This window comes from Delphinapterus leucas, chromosome 15, assembly GCF_059928025.1.
Source record: "Delphinapterus leucas isolate spDelLeu-1000000601 "Yukka" chromosome 15, BTC_Dleu_Yukka2, whole genome shotgun sequence".
NCBI lineage: Eukaryota > Metazoa > Chordata > Mammalia > Artiodactyla > Monodontidae > Delphinapterus > Delphinapterus leucas.
The window spans coordinates 2,176,428-2,186,150 of NC_143143.1; positions in this window are offsets into that span (position 1 = coordinate 2,176,428).

The following is a 9,723-nucleotide window of genomic DNA, read 5'->3' on the forward strand; positions in this document are numbered from 1 at the left end:
AGATGAACAGAGGCCACAGCTCAGAACGGGCAGGGGGAAAGGCAGCAGCAAAGATGGGAATGATTCTCTCACTGGGAACCCCACAGATCTGTTGGGTTTGAGGGTAGGGCAGGGTGGCATGAGGGGCAGACACTGAATGATGGATGGATGGAATTGCTGAGTGTAGAGTTCCCTGGGCACTCCCCGCCTCTGACCTTCCACCGTGCGCCTTAAGCTTCTCCCCTAGGCGAAGCCAGAGAAGTATTTCTAAGGAAACCTGCTCTGAGGGAGGGTCAAGGGCTCTTGGAATTAGGGCAGCGGCCCAAGGAGACCCCTTCCCATGTGACATTTAGCAGAAGGGCAGCCTGCCTAGACCTCTCTCTGCCCGGGCCCCCTAGGGCAGTGCTTTCTGAACTGTCTGTAGTGAAAGACATCCTCCATCCCCCAGCCTTAAGAAAAATTCTGATCTGTTACAGACTGATACTTTTGTAAAATATAATAAAAATGAATTTAGAAAATCGATTTAAAAATAAGATGCTCAAGGTACAGGCCCGCTGATCGCGCTTGGTTATCGTGGCAACGTCAAAACGCTGTAAAGGCTTCTGGGTGCTCAGTCTTGATTTCTGTTCGCATCGCACTCGTCGAGGACTAGCGCGCAGGAGGACACGGGTCCACGGGCCAGATTTTGCGTGGTGCGGCCCTGGAGGGAAGGCAGCCTGCTGGGGCACCACATCTGCCCTGAGAGCCCAGCCAGCCTCTCTACGAGGAGGTCGGGAAACGTCAGTCACCCTGGGCCTTCGCAGAGACGGGCAGAAACCAGCAGCTTGAAAGTGAGGGATCTAGATGAACAAATAGGACAACTGTCTCCCAAGGGTGGAGAGGAAATGGGTAGCACTGGGAAGGGAACAGAGTATAATGATCCAAAACACCCTCTAATGAGTGTCCTCGGAGAGAGGCAAGCAGAAATCACACCCATAAAATAGGAACAGATTACTATGAAATGGGCTGCTTGAAGAAAGGACAGTTCACGGAAATTAAAAATACAGTTGCCGGGGCTTCCCCGGTGGCGCAGTGGTTGAGAGTCCGCCTGCCGATGCGGGGGACACAGGTTCGTGCCTCGGTCCGGGAGGATCCCGCATGCCGCGGAGCGGCTGGGCCCGTGAGCCATGGCCGCTGAGCCTGCGCGCCCAGAGCCTGTGCTCCGCAACGGGAGAGGCCACAACAGTGAGAGGCGCGCGTACCGCGGAAAAAAAAAAAAAAAAAAGTTGCCAAAAAAATAGGAAAAATAAATAAAATTTAATAGAAGGGCTGGAAGAAGATGTCTGTCGAGTGTGTCTCCTAGGCTGGAAGCCAAAACAAATGAAACCCACCAAGACGGGAAAAGTGCGAGAGAAAAGTTGAGACATAAATCATCAACACGAAAAGTTCCTTGTCCACTTAGAAAGCGTTCCAGGCAGGAAAGGAGAAACTAGAGGGAGGAGTTAATCATGAAATGATAATAATATTTACCAGAGCTGCAGTGACATGATTCTCCACAGTGAGAGGGGCCAGTGAGAAGCAATGTGATAAATAAAAAAAGACCTGCCTCTAGATACATTCTCATGAAATTTCAGGAGAGAAAAGGAGAAGACAGATAATGAGAAGATTCTGAGGCCTTGTAGCCGGGGGTGGGAAGCCCACAGATGCCGAGGCTCAAATGGGGCTCAGGGTTCTCACCAGCAACACTGGATTGTCTTCCAGCTAGGAGATAATGAAGTCATGCTTCAACGTTCTCACAAAAACTTACTTTAAATGTAGAGTCCTGTATTCAACCAAATTTTTGATCAGGTGTGAGAGCAAAATAAACACATTCTTAGACATGCAGGGGCTTTGGAAATTTATCCCCCAAGCACTTCTCCAGAAATACAATTACTTTTCTTTTTTTTTAACTTTTAAAAAAGTGTTTGTTATGGGAAATTTCAAAAATAAACAAAACTAGAGAACATAACATAATGAAGCCTCATGTACCCCTAAGTCAGTTTCAACAATTATCAACTCATTACCAATCTTGTCTATGCTCCAACACACTTCCCTCCATTTCCAGATTATCTTGAGTCACGTCCCAAATATCATATAATTTCATCTGTAAATATATAGGCATATATATGAAAAGAAAAGGATACTTGAAAAACAAAACAGTGACTTCCCTCGTGGTCCAGTGGTAAAGAATCTGCCTTACAATGCAGGGGATGCGGGTTCGATCCCTGGTCGGGGAACTAAGATCCCACATGCCGCAGGGCAACTAAGCCCGCGTGCCACAACTGCTGAGCTCGCACGCCTCAACTAGAGTGCCCACGTGCCGAGAAATACAGAGCCCACGGACTCTGGAGCCCGCGCCACAACCTGAGAAGAGAAAACGTCATAACTAGAGAGAAGCCCGCGCCACAATGAAAGATCCCACATGCCACAACAAAGATCCCATGTGCCACAACAGACCAAAACAAAATAAATAAATATTATAAAAATAAAAAAGGTTTAAAAATAAACACCCATGGAATGTATACTACCCACAGAATGTAAGAGTAATGTATACTGTGGACCCTGGGTGACTATGATCTGTTGTTGCAGGTTCATGTACCGCTCTGATGGGGAATGTTGATAAAGTGGGAGGTTGTGCATGTTGCAGGGGCAGGGGCAGGGGAGAAGATCAATTACTTGAGAAGGTACTACAATGAAATGAAAAAGAAATCTAGGGAAGAGAAAGACATGGGATCCAGGAAAGAGTAAAATAAATCCATGAAAATAATAAAAAGGAATAGCAACTATGCAGGAGGCCTAAAAAAAAAAGTCAGGATGTATCTGAGCTTTCAGTCAGATCCTCGCCACCCGAAGAACTGGAAAGCACTGTGAAGTTACTGGATTGGACAAAGTTTGACGTCAGATGGATCTGAAAGGCGTATTTGGTGAAAAATGGTCATTTCTAAGGGATTGAACTAGGAAGGAGCGAGGCGGGTCAAAGGGTCTTCACCGGATGTCCTTCTATACCAGAAACTGTGTATTTCCATACTGTGTAATTCTTTTGTAATAAAAATAAATCACGTCTACAAGAAACGGGTGGGAGAACCCAGGAGGGAACCGATCGGTTTAGTTCCCATGTCTCCCTGCGTTCAAGTTATGATCTGAGCCCCTGCTGGGGTCGCAGGGTCGCTCACACCACCGGATGTATGTTCAGAGAAAACCTCTATTGTATCTGGAAGTTATCTTGTCTTCCTTCTGGGTCCCCCTCCACGTTAGTAGGAGAAATAAAACTTGTAGCTCTATCTGCCTTAAAATATAGCCCAATCCAGTAACTTAACAGTCCTTTTAGGTTTTCTGGAATAAAAATGTTTAGTCTCTCCTACGGCTGCCCCTCCCTCTGTGCTCCCCACAAGATGCACCCGAGTGTGAGGGAGGAAAGTGGCTTGGAGGGCCTGAGGACCACGAGGAAGACGTCTCTTTCATGCCTGGTTGCCCCTCACCCTGCGGGAATTCAGGGCTGACCTCCAGCTCCAGGAGGGTCCTGGTCTGCTTCCCTCTTGACTTGGGTGAGCATCTGCCGTGGTCTTACCCAGCCCGAAGGCCCCCTGCAGCCTCTGCTCCGGGGTCTCTTCGAGTGCTGTAGCAGGCTCTCACTCGCCATCCGTGCCACCTGTCACGGGGGAGCTTGGGACGAGCTTGGGAAAGCCCAGGCTTCAGGTCTCTCTGCGCAGGACAGGCTGCGGCAATCAGGTTTCGCAAGGCGCAGACCCACAGCCACGCCTGAGAGAGGTCCTTTCAGTATCCTCTCTCTGTCCCCTTTGTGCAACTATTGGGACAGCTCCGGGAGACCCCACTTTCCCAAACGTGGGGCGGGGGGGCTGAAGGGGAAGGTGATGCCAGCTGGAGTCTAGCCTGATCCCTCTGCAAGCACTAGAGCTTGGGGTTGGTTAACCACTGCCTGAGGGCTTCCAGGGGGAGGTGTGAGTAACAGGGCTTCTCTCAAGAGGGGGTCACCTTGAACCAGCCTCTCAGAAACGGAAAGGACAGAACAGCAGGGAGTCGTGTCACAGCTGCCTAATTGGAGGCAGGTCATGAAATTAGTTCCGTTCCTGGAATTGTCAGCTCTGTCTGCTGCGCCCCCCTTTCTCACTCTTGGTCCCCTGTAGGTCTCAATATGTCTGCCAAACGCTCCCCATCTTCGGTTTTCCTCCCCGCTGAAAAATTTCAGCTGTACACCGCAGCTGCAGAGTTTTCTGAGCCCCAACAGGAGATCAGAAACGGGAAAAATGAGAGATGGGTTTTACCCGGAGCCAAATCTTAGCTGCGGTCACAATGCTGTGTTTTGAGTTGTTTCTGTGTTGCCTTGAAAGCAAAATGGAATGAGACCAGGAACCCAGGGCAGGACGGGGTTCTGTGCTCCCCTCTCTTAAATGACCCCTCCTTTGCTGGTACTACCTCTCCGGCCACCCCTCCCCTCCAGAGAGCACTGTCCTCCTGCGAAGGCTACCTTCACCGCCCAGAAAATCCTTCCTTATCAGGCGAACAGTCACACGCTTGGGACAGCAAAAAGGTATCTCACAAACTGTTAATCTGAGAATATATTGCTTTTTTCCCCGATGCCACCCCTTACTGCCATTCTATGTATTAATACCACACCCCCCCACCCCGCAACCCACCCCTACCGCAAAGTAGCATCGAGAGCAAAGCAGAGCCTACCAGGCCTTTAATTATGTTTTACATACTTTGTACTTTGTTCTTATTGCTTTTGCTGCCCCTTCAAGCTCATTCCTCTTAGTTTCAGATTTTTTTAATGCCATCTCCCTACAGAGAGCTGATTCCAGAAAGGCATCAGTGTATCCATTATCCAACACAAATAAAAGACAACCCACCGAAAGGTCCACCTTTTGGTGAACACCCTAAATGACCCTTGACTTGTTTTTTCTTAAATTCTTTTTTTGTTGGATGTCCCTTCATGTGAGTTTTATTTTTTAAGAACAAAAGAGCAGCAAATAACGGTTAACAGCAAAGATTATAGTTCTTTCTAAATTGAGGATCATATTTATTTATTTTTCTTCTTTTAAGCATGGCTTAAATCCAGGAGGAAAATGTCCCCATCTGTAGGCTGGTAATGTACATTCAGTAGTGTTCAATTGCTTGAGTTAATGAAATATGATGAAAGCCATCTAAATATCTCATGGGGGAAAGATACCTTGAATTTCACTCTGAAAAGAGTACTGGTGGGGAGACATTTCTGCATGAAACGTGCAAAATGATGGTGGGCCCATTGTTGCGATGAGCTTAGGGCTTTTTGGTCTAAGCCCAGGAGGGCGGGTTCAGGATGGGCCCTGGAGGCGCCATCTTGCGCAGGAGGCCGATGTCGAGAAAATGTAGAATCATCCCGGTCACTGCACCCTCCTGCATCCTGTCCATTTTTCCTCTCCAAGGGGATGGATGACAGTCTCTGAAACTTGCCCGCCATTTTTTTTCTCAGTCAGCGTTAGGGTAATTGGCACGTTACATCCATTTTACAGTGTGGTGTACGTGCTGGCGGCGCTATATAAATAGTGAATGTAGTAATGATCTACATGATCTGTACTACAATGATCTGTAGTAATAATCTCAGTAATGACCAGAAACGTGTGTGAGCGATTGCATCGAGCACATACTGGAGGCTTTGTTTGTCTTCAAGGACTGTATTACCAGCATGCAACTTTGAAACGCTCTGGGTTACCTGAGGCCTGAAAGGTGCTCCATCAAGTAGGAGGCCGTTCCTCTCGGCACGGACCTTAAGAGTGGCCCAGTATTTGCTATAGGTCCCCCTGTTTGAAAATGGAAAATATTTAGCTCTGCTCATCCATCACCATGCCTGCCAATTGCTTTTTTTCCCTTCCCCTTGCTTTTAGAGAAATCAACTAGAAACACCCAGGCAATATAAATGGCTCTGAGCATCTAGAAACACCCAAGCACACAACGTTTGAGCAGGAAGTTCAGGGCTCATTAAAAATACGAATGTTGTAACTTATGGAATTGGCCGCTTTAAACACAGTCGTCTACACACCAGTGGTTCTCCAAGTGTTTTATAGTAGTCGGGGTGTTTATGAGGCATCTCTCAATATCTATCTGCATATCACACTTCAGTATATTTCCCTAAGGTCCTGCTGGGCACGGCATTCGCAAGACCACTTCAGCCAATGAGGAGGCAGTCAGCCGTCCATGACTGATGTGAAAAGCACCTGTCACTTTATCAATGTCGACACCAACGTGTGGCAATTGTGTTACGACTATTTAGAAGAATTATATGCGTTTCTGCCCGTGCATATATGCTATCCTTTTCGCTTAAGCCCTTGAATTGTTTACATTCTATAAAATTAAGCGCATTGTTATCTACTTGGAACTTAACTGTGTGTAGAGTGTTTGGAAGATTTCTTTCTCTGACCTTTGATTTTCTTAATCAAAGAATTGTGTCCATTGGAAACGTTTGTACAGAAATGGCTGAGTTGATTGTGTAAGAACATGGAGAAACTGTACCACTGCTAATAAAAGGTTAGTTGAGAGAGCAAATAGGATGGGGAGGAAATGTTCCAAGGAGGAAGAAAGAAATTTTCTTTCTTTGAAGAAAGGAAAGAATGACTGGAAGTGAGATCAAGAATGAACCACTCTAGGGTTGATCATACAGAAGCAAATGTTGGGAAGAACCAATAAGGTTCAAAACTATTCAGCCCAAAGGACCGAGGCCACGAGATAAACACCAAATAAATACGCTAACCCCTGCCGAGGTGGGAGGGCTTCGTCTCCATACTGTGTGAGCCGCCCATCCTGAGAGCTGTAAGATGGGAAACGCACAGACCAAAATCAAAACCAAACCAAACGAGAACAACCAACAACCACACACGTACACACAACATGTGCTAGTTATGTATTCCATACATACACTTTTTTTTTTTTTTTTTAGCATTGGCTTTTGTACTTGGGGATGCTGAGATTAAATTATGAAATGGTCCATAATGTTAAAGTACATGACTAGATACATGAAATATATCAATATCTTATTGATAACTATTAAGATCCATTGGGCCTGCATATATGACTCTGGGTACAGCTAGTTTCTTTAAAGTGTGTCCTTTCAACCATTTATGACATGTCCAACTCCCAGTAGCACCAGCTTATCTGACACATGGAGCAGATCATTTTTAACAATCTCCTCTATATTTCAGAATTATTTTCAGTAATAATTATACTAGAATCAGTAACAATCATTATTTGTTTGTGTTTTGGTTTTAAAACAATTATCAGTTATAAAAAGAATGAATTTAAATATTAAAGATAGTGTTCAAATTCAGGAAAATATTTCATATATGAACCAAAATTTGTACTTACCCCCCCAAAAATTATAGTTTGTGATCATGCAGACTTTCATATCTGGCTTCTTTCACTTAGCAAATTGTTTTCAAGGTTCACCATGTCGTCGTAGCATGTATCAGTATGCCATTCCTTTTATTCCCCAATATTATTCCCTTCTATAAGTACCCCACATTTTGTTTATCTGTTTATCAGTCGATGGACATTTGGGTTGTTTCCACTTTTTGGCTATTATGAATAATGCTATGAACACTTATGTACAAGTTTTTGTGTTGACATATGTTTTCATTTATCTTGGGTATACATAGGAGTGGAATTTCTGGATTATATGGTAGTTCCATGTTTAACATTTTGAGGAACTATCAAATTCTTTTCCAAAGCAGCTATACCATTTTGCATTCCCACCAACAGTGTGTGAGGCTTCCAATTTCTCTGTTTCTTTGTCAGCACTTGTTAGTGTCTGTCTTTTTTAGTACAGCCTTTCTAATGGGTGTGATGTAGTATGTCATTGTGGTTTTGATTTGCATTTCCTTAATGACTAATGATGTTGAGCATCTTTTTTGTGTTTGTATACTTTCTTTGGAGAAATGTCTATTCAAATCATTTACCCATTTAAAAAGTGAGGTTGTCTTTTTATAATTGATTTGTAAGAGTTATTTATATATTCTGATCCAAGTCCTTTATCAGATTTATGATTTGTAAATATTTTCTCCTATTTCTGGGTTGTCATTTCACTTTCCTGATGGTATTGTTTGCAGCACAAAAATTTTAATTTTGATGTAGTTCAATTTATTTTTTTCTTTTGTTACTTGTGTATTTCATGAAATATCTAAGAAATCATCGACTATCCCAAGATCACAAATATTTACTCCCATGTTTTCTTCTAACAGTGTCATATTTTTAGCTCTTACATTTAGGTCTGTGATACATTTTGATGTCATATTTGTATATGGTGTGAGGTAGGGGTTCAAATTTATTCTCTTTCACCTGGATATCTTTTTGTCCCAACACCATAATTAAAAAGATAATCCTTTCCTCATTGAATTGTCTTGACTCCTTTTGTCAAAAATCAATTGACTATAAATTAGGGTTTGTTTTTGGACTCTCAATTTTATTTCATTATCCATATGTCTATCCTTATGCTAGTACCACCACTTCTTGGTTATAATAGCTTTGTGGTAAGTTTTGAAACTGGGAGGTATGAGTTTTTCTACTTTGTTTTTCATTTTCAAGAATATTGAAATATTCTTGGATACCCTGGGCCCCTTGGATTTCCATGTGAGTTTTAGGGTCAGCTTGTCAGTTTCTGCAAAAAACAGGAGGAGATTTTGTTAGGAATTGTGTTGAATCTATACATCAGTTTGAGAAGTGCGAACATGGGATGTCTTTCCCTTTATTTAGATCTTGTTTAATTTCTTTCAATGATGTTTTTATAGCGTTCAGTGTATAAGTTTTCACTTTTTTGTTAAATTTATCCTTAAGTGTTTTATTCCTGTTGATGCTATCGTAAATGGATTGTTTTCTTAATTTTGTTTCCAAATTGTTTATTGCTAGTGCACAGAATAACAATTGGTTTTTATATTGATCTTGTATCTCTCAATCTTGCTGAACTTGATTATTACTTCTAGTGTTTTTTTAGTGGATTCCTTGGGATTTTCTATGTACGAGAGCACATCATTTGCGAATAGAGATAGGTTTACTCTTTTTTTCCCCCAATCTGGATGCCTTTCATTTCTTTATTTCTATTTCTTTGTCTTTTTGCCTAATTGCCTTGGCCAGTCCCTCTGATAGAAATACCCATGACAAGTATCCGTGTCTTGGTCCACAGGAACTTACTTTAAAAATGAGCATGTTGTGTAGCTGGGTTGGTGTGTACTGGGGGCAGACTGCAGAACTAAATTAACTCCCTAGGAGAGCACAATATTTGTTAAAGTTCAAGTAATAAAAATGTGCTGATCTGAAGCTCACATATATATTATTCAAACCCAACATGGGAATGTAAATTGATGCAGCCAATTTAAGGAGCTTCCTTAAAAAACTAAAAATAGAGCTATCATATGATCCAGCAATCCCACTCCTGGGCATATATCCAGAGAAACCCATAATTCAAAAAGTACGTGCACCCCAATGTTCATTGTAGCACCATTTACAACAGCCAAGACATGGAAGCAACCTAAATGTCTATTGACAGATGAATGGATAAAGAAGATGTGGTACATATATACAATGAAATACTACTCAGCCCTAAAAAAGAATGAAATAATGCCATTTCCAGCAACATGGTTGGACCTAGAGATTATCATACTAAGTGAAATAAGTCAGATAGAGAAAGACAAATATCATGATATTGCTTATATGTGGGATCTGAAAAAAAATGAAAACAAAAAC